We start from the raw sequence: 12341 nt of genomic DNA, 5'->3' as shown, positions 1-12341 counted from the left end.
TTTCCAATTCTTTTTGTTTGAAACTAACGTCATTAAAAATTGTCTAAGAAAGTTGTTTTACGTACTAAAAGTGAATATTATTGAAAAAAATTGTTTTTTCAAAAAAAATTTCAAAAATTTTTCTAAGACATTTCCTACAGTACAAAATAATTTTTTTTTGCGAAAGTATCCAATTCTTTTGTTTGAAACTAACGTCATTAAAAATTGTCTAAGATAGTTGTTTTACGTACTGAAAGTGAACATTATTGAAAAAACCAAAATCGTTTGCAAATTTTTTATAAGACATTTCATAACTCATTGCACACATTGAACAAAAACTTTTTTCAAAATTTTTTAAAGTTTTTTTTCATACTGCAAAAGTTAATTTTTATGTTCAGTAATATTGTTTTTTTATTCCAAAACATGTTAGCACCGCTAAAACTTGGTTTTAAGTTAAAAAGTTTTCAATTAGCAAAAGTTCATTGATTTGCCTATACCTGCATTGAGAGCTGTGCAGCTGCTTTATTTAGGGAGATAGCGTATATTTTAAGTTGAAGTCGCAATCTAATTATTTTTTTTGACTAAAGTTATTGTAAATGGCCTAAGAATATTTATTCCACACAAAAAGTTTCGATTATCACGAAAAAATTTTTTTTTCGAAAATCTTTTTCAAAAAGTTTTCCAAGACATTACATTGTCATTTCATACAGTGAAAAAAAATTTTTTTCCGAAGCTTTCCAATTCTTTTAGTTTGAAACTAACGTCATTAAAAATTGTCTAAGAAAGTTGTTTTACGTACTAAAAGTGAACATTATTGAAAAAAATTGTTTTTTCAAAAAGTGACGACTTACACGAACTGACGACTTACACGAATTTTTTTCAAAGTTTTTTTTTATAATGCAAAAGTTTATTTTTATGTTCAGTAATATTGTTTTTTCATTCCAAAACATGTTAGCACCGCTAAAACTTGGTTTCAAGTTAAAAAGTTGTCAATTAGCAAAAGTTCATTGATTTGCTTATACCTGCATTGAGAGCTGTGCAGCTGCTTTATTTAAGGAGATAGCGTATATTTTAAGTTAAAGTCGCAATCTAATTATTTTTTTTGACTAAAGTTATTGTAAATGGCCTAAGAATATTTATTCCACACAAAAAGTTTCGATTATCACGAAAAATTTTTTTTTTCGAAAATCTTTTTCAAAAGGTTTTCCAAGACATTACATTGTCATTTCATACAGTGAAAAAAAATTTTTTTTCGAAGCTTTCCAATTCTTTTTGTTTGAAACTAACGTCATTAAAAATTGTCTAAGAAAGTTGTTTTACGTACTAAAAGTGAACATTATTGAAAAAAATTGTTTTTTTAAAAAGTGACGACTTACACGAACTGACGACTTACACGAATTTTTTTCAAAGTTTTTTTTTATAATGCAAAAGTTTATTTTTATGTTCAGTAATATTGTTTTTTCATTCCAAAACATGTTAGCACCGCTAAAACTTGGTTTCAAGTTAAAAAGTTGTCAATTAGCAAAAGCTTATTGATTTGCTTATACCTGCATTGAGAGCTGTGCAGCTGCTTTATTTAGGGAGATAGCGTATATTTTAAGTTAAAGTCGCAATCTAATTATTTTTTTTGACTAAAGTTATTGTAAATGGCCTAAGAATATTTATCCCACTCAAAAAGTTTCGATTATCACGAAAAAATTTTTTTTTCGAAAATCTTTTTCAAAAAGTTTTCCAAGACATTACATTGTCATTTCATACAGTCAAAAAAAATTTTTTTTCGAAGTTTTCCAATTTTTTTTGTTTGAAACTAACGTCATTAAAAATTGTCTAAGAAAGTTGTTTTACGTACTAAAAGTGAACATTATTGAAAAAAAGTGTTTTTTCCAAAACAATTTCAAAAATTTTTCTAAGACATTTCCTACAGTGCAAAATAATTTTTTTTTGCGAAAGTATCCAATTCTTTTGTTTGAAACTAACGTCATTAAAAATTGTCTAAGAAAGTTGTTTTACGTACTGAAAGTGAACATTATTGAAAAAATCTAAAATCGTTTGCAAATTTTTTATAAGACATTTCATAACTCATTGCACACATTGAACAAGAATTTTTTTCAAAATTTTTTAAAGTTTTTTTCATGCTGCAAAAGTTAATTTTTATGTTCAGTAATATTGTTTTTTCATTCCAAAACATGTTAGCACCGCTAAAACTTGGTTTTAAGTTAAAAAGTTTTCAATTAGCAAAAGTTCATTGATTTGCTTATACCTGCATTGAGAGCTGTGCAGCTGCTTTATTTAAGGAGATAGCGTATATTTTAAGTTGAAGTCGCAATCTAATTATTTTTTTTGACTAAAGTTATTGTAAATGGCCTAAGAATATTTATTCCACACAAAAAGTTTCGATTATCACGAAAAAATTTTTTTTTCGAAAATCTTTTTCAAAAAGTTTTCCAAGACATTACATTGTCATTTCATACAGTGAAATGAAATTTTTTTCCGAAGCTTTCCAATTCTTTTAGTTTGAAACTAACGTCATTAAAAATTGTCTAAGAAAGTTGTTTTACGTACTAAAAGTGAACATTATTGAAAAAAATTGTGTTTTCAAAAAGTGACGACTTACACGAACTGACGACTTACACGAATTTTTTTCAAAGTTTTTTTTTATAATGCAAAAGTTTATTTTTATGTTCAGTAATATTGTTTTTTCATTCCAAAACATGTTAGCACCGCTAAAACTTGGTTTCAAGTTAAAAAGTTGTCAATTAGCAAAAGTTCATTGATTTGCTTATACCTGCATTGAGAGCTGTGCAGCTGCTTTATTTAGGGAGATAGCGTATATTTTAAGTTAAAGTCGCAATCTAATTATTTTTTTTGACTAAAGTTATTGTAAATGGCCTAAGAATATTTATTCCACACAAAAAGTTTCGATTATCACGAAAAATTTTTTTTTTCGAAAATCTTTTTCAAAAAGTTTTCCAAGACATTACATTGTCATTTCATACAGTGAAAAAAAATTTTTTTTCGAAGCTTTCCAATTCTTTTTGTTTGAAACTAACGTCATTAAAAATTGTCTAAGAAAGTTGTTTTACGTACTAAAAGTGAACATTATTGAAAAAAATTGTTTTTTTAAAAAGTGACGACTTACACGAACTGACGACTTACACGAATTTTTTTCAAAGTTTTTTTTTATAATGCAAAAGTTTATTTTTATGTTCAGTAATATTGTTTTTTCATTCCAAAACATGTTAGCACCGCTAAAACTTGGTTTCAAGTTAAAAAGTTGTCAATTAGAAAAAGTTCATTGATTTGCTTATACCTGCATTGAGAGCTGTGCAGCTGCTTTATTTAAGGAGATAGCGTATATTTTAAGTTAAAGTCGCAATCTAATTATTTTTTTTGACTAAAGTTATTGTAAATGGCCTAAGAATATTTATCCCACTCAAAAAGTTTCGATTATCACGAAAAAATTTTTTTTTCGAAAATCTTTTTCAAAAAGTTTTCCAAGACATTACATTGTCATTTCATACAGTCAAAAAAAAATTTTTTTTCGAAGCTTTCCAATTTTTTTTGTTTGAAACTAACGTCATTAAAAATTGTCTAAGAAAGTTGTTTTACGTACTAAAAGTGAACATTATTGAAAAAAAGTGTTTTTTCCAAAACAATTTCAAAAATTTTTCTAAGACATTTCCTACAGTGCAAAATAATTTTTTTTTGCGAAAGTATCCAATTCTTTTGTTTGAAACTAACGTCATTAAAAATTGTCTAAGAAAGTTGTTTTACGTACTGAAAGTGAACATTATTGAAAAAATCTAAAATCGTTTGCAAATTTTTTATAAGACATTTCATAACTCATTGCACACATTGAACAAGAATTTTTTTCAAAATTTTTTAAAGTTTTTTTCATGCTGCAAAAGTTAATTTTTATGTTCAGTAATATTGTTTTTTCATTCCAAAACATGTTAGCACCGCTAAAACTTGGTTTTAAGTTAAAAAGTTTTCAATTAGCAAAAGTTCATTGATTTCCTTATACCTGCATTGAGAGCTGTGCAGCTGCTTTATTTAAGGAGATAGCGTATATTTTAAGTTGAAGTCGCAATCTAATTATTTTTTTTGACTAAAGTTATTGTAAATGGCCTAAGAATATTTATTCCACACAAAAAGTTTCGATTATCACGAAAAAATTTTTTTTTCGAAAATCTTTTTCAAAAAGTTTTCCATGACATTACATTGTCATTTCATACAGTGAAATAAAATTTTTTTCCGAAGCTTTCCAATTCTTTTAGTTTGAAACTAACGTCATTAAAAATTGTCTAAGAAAGTTGTTTTACGTACTAAAAGTGAACATTATTGAAAAAAATTGTTTTTTCAAAAAGTGACGACTTATACGAACTGACGACTTACACGAATTTTTTTCAAAGTTTTTTTTTATAATGCAAAAGTTTATTTTTATGTTCAGTAATATTGTTTTTTCATTCCAAAACATGTTAGCACCGCTAAAACTTGGTTTCAAGTTAAAAAGTTGTCAATTAGCAAAAGTTCATTGATTTGCTTATACCTGCATTGAGAGCTGTGCAGCTGCTTTATTTAAGGAGATAGCGTATATTTTAAGTTAAAGTCGCAATCTAATTATTTTTTTTGACTAAAGTTATTGTAAATGGCCTAAGAATATTTATTCCACACAAAAAGTTTCGATTATCACGAAAAATTTTTTTTTTCGAAAATCTTTTTCAAAAAGTTTTCCAAGACATTACATTGTCATTTCATACAGTGAAAAAAAATTTTTTTTCGAAGCTTTCCAATTCTTTTTGTTTGAAACTAACGTCATTAAAAATTGTCTAAGAAAGTTGTTTTACGTACTAAAAGTGAACATTATTGAAAAAAATTGTTTTTTAAAAAGTGACGACTTACACGAACTGACGACTTACACGAACTTTTTTCAAAGTTTTTTTTTATAATGCAAAAGTTTATTTTTATGTTCAGTAATATTGTTTTTTCATTCCAAAACATGTTAGCACCGCTAAAACTTGGTTTCAAGTTAAAAAGTTGTCAATTAGCAAAAGTTTATTGATTTGCTTATACCTGCATTGAGAGCTGTGCAGCTGCTTTATTTAGGGAGATAGCGTATATTTTAAGTTAAAGTCGCAATCTAATTATTTTTTTTGACTAAAGTTATTGTAAATGGCCTAAGAATATTTATCCCACTCAAAAAGTTTCGATTATCACGAAAAAATTTTTTTTTCGAAAATCTTTTTCAAAAAGTTTTCCAAGACATTACATTGTCATTTCATACAGTCAAAAAAAATTTTTTTTCGAAGCTTTCCAATTTTTTTTGTTTGAAACTAACGTCATTAAAAATTGTCTAAGAAAGTTGTTTTACGTACTAAAAGTGAACATTATTGAAAAAAAGTGTTTTTTCCAAAACAATTTCAAAAATTTTTCTAAGACATTTCCTACAGTGCAAAATAATTTTTTTTTGCGAAAGTATCCAATTCTTTTGTTTGAAACTAACGTCATTAAAAATTGTCTAAGAAAGTTGTTTTACGTACTGAAAGTGAACATTATTGAAAAAATCTAAAATCGTTTGCAAATTTTTTATAAGACATTTCATAACTCATTGCACACATTGAACAAGAATTTTTTTCAAAATTTTTTAAAGTTTTTTTCATGCTGCAAAAGTTAATTTTTATGTTCAGTAATATTGTTTTTTCATTCCAAAACATGTTAGCACCGCTAAAACTTGGTTTTAAGTTAAAAAGTTTTCAATTAGCAAAAGTTCATTGATTTGCTTATACCTGCATTGAGAGCTGTGCAGCTGCTTTATTTAAGGAGATAGCGTATATTTTAAGTTGAAGTCGCAATCTAATTATTTTTTTTGACTAAAGTTATTGTAAATGGCCTAAGAATATTTATTCCACACAAAAAGTTTCGATTATCACGAAAAAATTTTTTTTTCGAAAATCTTTTTCAAAAAGTTTTCCAAGACATTACATTGTCATTTCATACAGTGAAATGAAATTTTTTTCCGAAGCTTTCCAATTCTTTTAGTTTGAAACTAACGTCATTAAAAATTGTCTAAGAAAGTTGTTTTACGTACTAAAAGTGAACATTATTGAAAAAAATTGTGTTTTCAAAAAGTGACGACTTACACGAACTGACGACGTACACGAATTTTTTTCAAAGTTTTTTTTTATAATGCAAAAGTTTATTTTTGTGTTCAGTAATATTGTTTTTTCATTCCAAAACATGTTAGCACCGCTAAAACTTGGTTTCAAGTTAAAAAGTTGTCAATTAGCAAAAGTTCATTGATTTGCTTATACCTGCATTGAGAGCTGTGCAGCTGCTTTATTTAGGGAGATAGCGTATGTTTTAAGTTAAAGTCGCAATCTAATTATTTTTTTTGACTAAAGTTATTGTAAATGGCCTAAGAATATATATTCCACACAAAAAGTTTCGATTATCACGAAAAATTTTTTTTTTCGAAAATCTTTTTCAAAAAGTTTTCCAAGACATTACATTGTCATTTCATACAGTGAAAAAAAATTTTTTTTCGAAGCTTTCCAATTCTTTTTGTTTGAAACTAACGTCATTAAAAATTGTCTAAGAAAGTTGTTTTACGTACTAAAAGTGAACATTATTGAAAAAAATTGTTTTTTTAAAAAGTGACGACTTACACGAACTGACGACTTACACGAATTGTTTTCAAAGTTTTTTTTTATAATGCAAAAGTTTATTTTTATGTTCAGTAATATTGTTTTTTCATTCCAAAACATGTTAGCACCGCTAAAACTTGGTTTCAAGTTAAAAAGTTGTCAATTAGCAAAAGTTTATTGATTTGCTTATACCTGCATTGAGAGCTGTGCAGCTGCTTTATTTAGGGAGATAGCGTATATTTTAAGTTAAAGTCGCAATCTAATTATTTTTTTTGACTAAAGTTATTGTAAATGGCCTAAGAATATTTATTCCACACAAAAAGTTTCGATTATCACGAAAAAATTTTTTTTTCGAAAATCTTTTTCAAAAAGTTTTCCAAGACATTACATTGTCATTTCATACAGTGAAAAAAAATTTTTTTCCGAAGCTTTCCAATTCTTTTAGTTTGAAACTAACGTCATTAAAAATTGTCTAAGAAAGTTGTTTTACGTACTAAAAGTGAACATTATTGAAAAAAATTGTTTTTTCAAAAAGTGACGACTTACACGAACTGACGACTTACACGAATTTTTTTCAAAGTTTTTCTTTATAATGCAAAAGTTTATTTTTATGTTCAGTAATATTGTTTTTTCATTCCAAAACATGTTTGCACCGCTAAAACTTGGTTTCAAGTTAAAAAGTTGTCAATTAGAAAAAGTTCATTGATTTGCTTATACCTGCATTGAGAGCTGTGCAGCTGCTTTATTTAAGGAGATAGCGTATATTTTAAGTTAAAGTCGCAATCTAATTATTTTTTTTGACTAAAGTTATTGTAAATGGCCTAAGAATATTTATCCCACTCAAAAAGTTTCGATTATCACGAAAAAATTTTTTTTTCGAAAATCTTTTTTAAAAAGTTTTCCAAGACATTACATTGTCATTTCATACAGTCAAAAAAAAATTTTTTTTCGAAGCTTTCCAATTTTTTTTGTTTGAAACTAACGTCATTAAAAATTGTCTAAGAAAGTTGTTTTACGTACTAAAAGTGAACATTATTGAAAAAAAGTGTTTTTTCCAAAACAATTTCAAAAATTTTTCTAAGACATTTCCTACAGTGCAAAATAATTTTTTTTTGCGAAAGTATCCAATTCTTTTGTTTGAAACTAACGTCATTAAAAATTGTCTAAGAAAGTTGTTTTACGTACTGAAAGTGAACATTATTGAAAAAATCTAAAATTGTTTGCAAATTTTTTATAAGACATTTCATAACTCATTGCACACATTGAACAAGAATTTTTTTCAAAATTTTTTAAAGTTTTTTTCATGCTGCAAAAGTTAATTTTTATGTTCAGTAATATTGTTTTTTCATTCCAAAACATGTTAGCACCGCTAAAACTTGGTTTTAAGTTAAAAAGTTTTCAATTAGCAAAAGTTCATTGATTTCCTTATACCTGCATTGAGAGCTGTGCAGCTGCTTTATTTAAGGAGATAGCGTATATTTTAAGTTGAAGTCGCAATCTAATTATTTTTTTTGACTAAAGTTATTGTAAATGGCCTAAGAATATTTATTCCACACAAAAAGTTTCGATTATCACGAAAAAAATTTTTTTTCGAAAATCTTTTTCAAAAAGTTTTCCAAGACATTACATTGTCATTTCATACAGTGAAAAAAAAATTTTTTCCGAAGCTTTCCAATTCTTTTAGTTTGAAACTAACGTCATTAAAAATTGTCTAAGAAAGTTGTTTTACGTACTAAAAGTGAACATTATTGAAAAAAATTGTTTTTTCAAAAAGTGACGACTTACACGAACTGACGACTTACACGAATTTTTTTCAAAGTTTTTTTTTATAATGCAAAAGTTTATTTTTATGTTCAGTAATATTGTTTTTTCATTCCAAAACATGTTAGCACCGCTAAAACTTGGTTTCAAGTTAAAAAGTTGTCAATTAGCAAAAGTTCATTGATTTGCTTATACCTGCATTGAGAGCTGTGCAGCTGCTTTATTTAAGGAGATAGCGTATATTTTAAGTTAAAGTCGCAATCTAATTATTTTTTTTGACTAAAGTTATTGTAAATGGCCTAAGAATATTTATTCCACACAAAAAGATTCGATTATCACGAAAAAATTTTTTTTCGAAAATCTTTTTCAAAAAGTTTTCCAAAACATTACATTGTCATTTCATACAGTGAAATAAAATTTTTTTCCGAAGCTTTCCAATTCTTTTAGTTTGAAACTAACGTCATTAAAAATTGTCTAAGAAAGTTGTTTTACGTACTAAAAGTAAACATTATTGAAAAAAATTGTTTTTTCAAAAAGTGACGACTTACACGAACTGACGACTTACACGAATTTTTTTCAAAGTTTTTCTTTATAATGCAAAAGTTTATTTTTATGTTCAGTAATATTGTTTTTTCATTCCAAAACATGTTAGCACCGCTAAAACTTGGTTTCAAGTTAAAAAGTTGTCAATTAGCAAAAGTTCATTGATTTGCTTATACCTGCATTGAGAGCTGTGCAGCTGCTTTATTTAAGGAGATAGCGTATATTTTAAGTTAAAGTCGCAATCTAATTATTTTTTTTGACTAAAGTTATTGTAAATGGCCTAAGAATATTTATCCCACACAAAAAGGTTTCGATTATCAAGAAAAAATTTTTTTTTCGAAAATCTTTTTCAAAATGTTTTCCAAGACATTACATTGTCATTTCATACAGTGAAAAAAAATTTTTTTCCGAAGCTTTCCAATTCTTTTTGTTTGAAACTAACGTCATTAAAAATTGTCTAAGAAAGTTGTTTTACGTACTAAAAGTGAATATTATTGAAAAAAATTGTTTTTTCAAAAAAAATTTCAAAAATTTTTCTAAGACATTTCCTACAGTGCAAAATAATTTTTTTTTGCGAAAGTATCCAATTCTTTTGTTTGAAACTAACGTCATTAAAAATTGTCTAAGAAAGTTGTTTTACGTACTGAAAGTGAACATTATTGAAAAAACCAAAATCGTTTGCAAATTTTTTATAAGACATTTCATAACTCATTGCACACATTGAACAAAAACTTTTTTCAAAATTTTTTAAAGTTTTTTTTCATACTGCAAAAGTTAATTTTTATGTTCAGTAATATTGTTTTTTTATTCCAAAACATGTTAGCACCGCTAAAACTTGGTTTTAAGTTAAAAAGTTTTCAATTAGCAAAAGTTCATTGATTTGCCTATACCTGCATTGAGAGCTGTGCAGCTGCTTTATTTAGGGAGATAGCGTATATTTTAAGTTGAAGTCGCAATCTAATTATTTTTTTTGACTAAAGTTATTGTAAATGGCCTAAGAATATTTATTTCACACAAAAAGTTTTGATTATCACGAAAAAATTTTTTTTTCGAAAATCTTTTTCAAAAAGTTTTCCATGACATTACATTGTCATTTCATATAGTGAAATAAAATTTTTTTCCGAAGCTTTCCAATTCTTTTAGTTTGAAACTAACGTCATTAAAAATTGTCTAAGAAAGTTGTTTTACGTACTAAAAGTGAACATTATTGAAAAAAATTGTTTTTTCAAAAAGTGACGACTTACACGAATTTTTTTCAAAGTTTTTTTTTATAATGCAAAAGTTTATTTTTATGTTCAGTAATATTGTTTTTTCATTCCAAAACATGTTAGCACCGCTAAAACTTGGTTTCAAGTTAAAAAGTTGTCAATTAGCAAAAGTTCATTGATTTGCTTATACCTGCATTGAGAGCTGTGCAGCTGCTTTATTTAAGGAGATAGCGTATATTTTAAGTTAAAGTCGCAATCTAATTATTTTTTTTGACTAAAGTTATTGTAAATGGCCTAAGAATATTTATTCCACACAAAAAGTTTCGATTATCACGAAAAATTTTTTTTTTCGAAAATCTTTTTCAAAAGGTTTTCCAAGACATTACATTGTCATTTCATACAGTGAAAAAAAATTTTTTTCCGAAGCTTTCCAATTCTTTTTGTTTGAAACTAACGTCATTAAAAATTGTCTAAGAAAGTTGTTTTACGTACTAAAAGTGAATATTATTGAAAAAAATTGTTTTTTTAAAAAGTGACGACTTACACGAACTGACGACTTACACGAATTTTTTTCAAAGTTTTTTTTTATAATGCAAAAGTTTATTTTTATGTTCAGTAATATTGTTTTTTCATTCCAAAACATGTTAGCACCGCTAAAACTTGGTTTCAAGTTAAAAAGTTGTCAATTAGCAAAAGTTTATTGATTTGCTTATACCTGCATTGAGAGCTGTGCAGCTGCTTTATTTAGGGAGATAGCGTATATTTTAAGTTAAAGTCGCAATCTAATTATTTTTTTTGACTAAAGTTATTGTAAATGGCCTAAGAATATTTATCCCACTCAAAAAGTTTCGATTATCACGAAAAAATTTTTTTTTCGAAAATCTTTTTCAAAAAGTTTTCCAAGACATTACATTGTCATTTCATACAGTCAAAAAAAATTTTTTTTCGAAGCTTTCCAATTTTTTTTGTTTGAAACTAACGTAATTAAAAATTGTCTAAGAAAGTTGTTTTACGTACTAAAAGTGAACATTATTGAAAAAAAGTGTTTTTTCCAAAACAATTTCAAAAATTTTTCTAAGACATTTCCTACAGTGCAAAATAATTTTTTTTTGCGAAAGTATCCAATTCTTTTGTTTGAAACTAACGTCATTAAAAATTGTCTAAGAAAGTTGTTTTACGTACTGAAAGTGAACATTATTGAAAAAATCTAAAATCGTTTGCAAATTTTTTATAAGACATTTCATAACTCATTGCACACATTGAACAAGAATTTTTTTCAAAATTTTTTAAAGTTTTTTTCATGCTGCAAAAGTTAATTTTTATGTTCAGTAATATTGTTTTTTCATTCCAAAACATGTTAGCACCGCTAAAACTTGGTTTTAAGTTAAAAAGTTTTCAATTAGCAAAAGTTCATTGATTTGCTTATACCTGCATTGAGAGCTGTGCAGCTGCTTTATTTAAGGAGATAGCGTATATTTTAAGTTGAAGTCGCAATCTAATTATTTTTTTTGACTAAAGTTATTGTAAATGGCCTAAGAATATTTATTCCACACAAAAAATTTCGATTATCACGAAAAAATTTTTTTTTCGAAAATCTTTTTCAAAAAGTTTTCCAAGACATTACATTGTCATTTCATACAGTGAAAAAAAATTTTTTTCCGAAGCTTTCCAATTCTTTTAGTTTGAAACTAACGTCATTAAAAATTGTCTAAGAAAGTTGTTTTACGTACTAAAAGTGAACATTATTGAAAAAAATTGTTTTTTCAAAAAGTGACGAATTACACGAACTGACGACTTACACGAATTTATTTCAAAGTTTTTTTTTATAATGCAAAAGTTTATTTTTATGTTCAGTAATATTGTTTTTTCATTCCAAAACATGTTAGCACCGCTAAAACTTGGTTTCAAGTTAAAAAGTTGTCAATTAGCAAAAGTTCATTGATTTGCTTATACCTGCATTGAGAGCTGTGCAGCTGCTTTATTTAAGGAGATAGCGTATATTTTAAGTTAAAGTCGCAATCTAATTATTTTTTTTGACTAAAGTTATTGTAAATGGCCTAAGAATATTTATTCCACACAAAAAGATTCGATTATCACGAAAAAATTTTTTTTCGAAAATCTTTTTCAAAAAGTTTTCCAAGACATTACATTGTCATTTCATACAGTCAAAAAAAAATTTTTTTTCGAAGCTTTCCAATTCTTTTTG

The sequence above is a fragment of the Aplidium turbinatum genome, chromosome 18 (assembly GCF_918807975.1).
Source record: "Aplidium turbinatum chromosome 18, kaAplTurb1.1, whole genome shotgun sequence".
In the NCBI taxonomy this organism is placed as follows: Eukaryota; Metazoa; Chordata; class Ascidiacea; order Aplousobranchia; family Polyclinidae; genus Aplidium; species Aplidium turbinatum.
The sequence above is the reverse complement of the archived record's forward strand: the minus strand, read 5'-3'. Positions refer to the sequence as shown.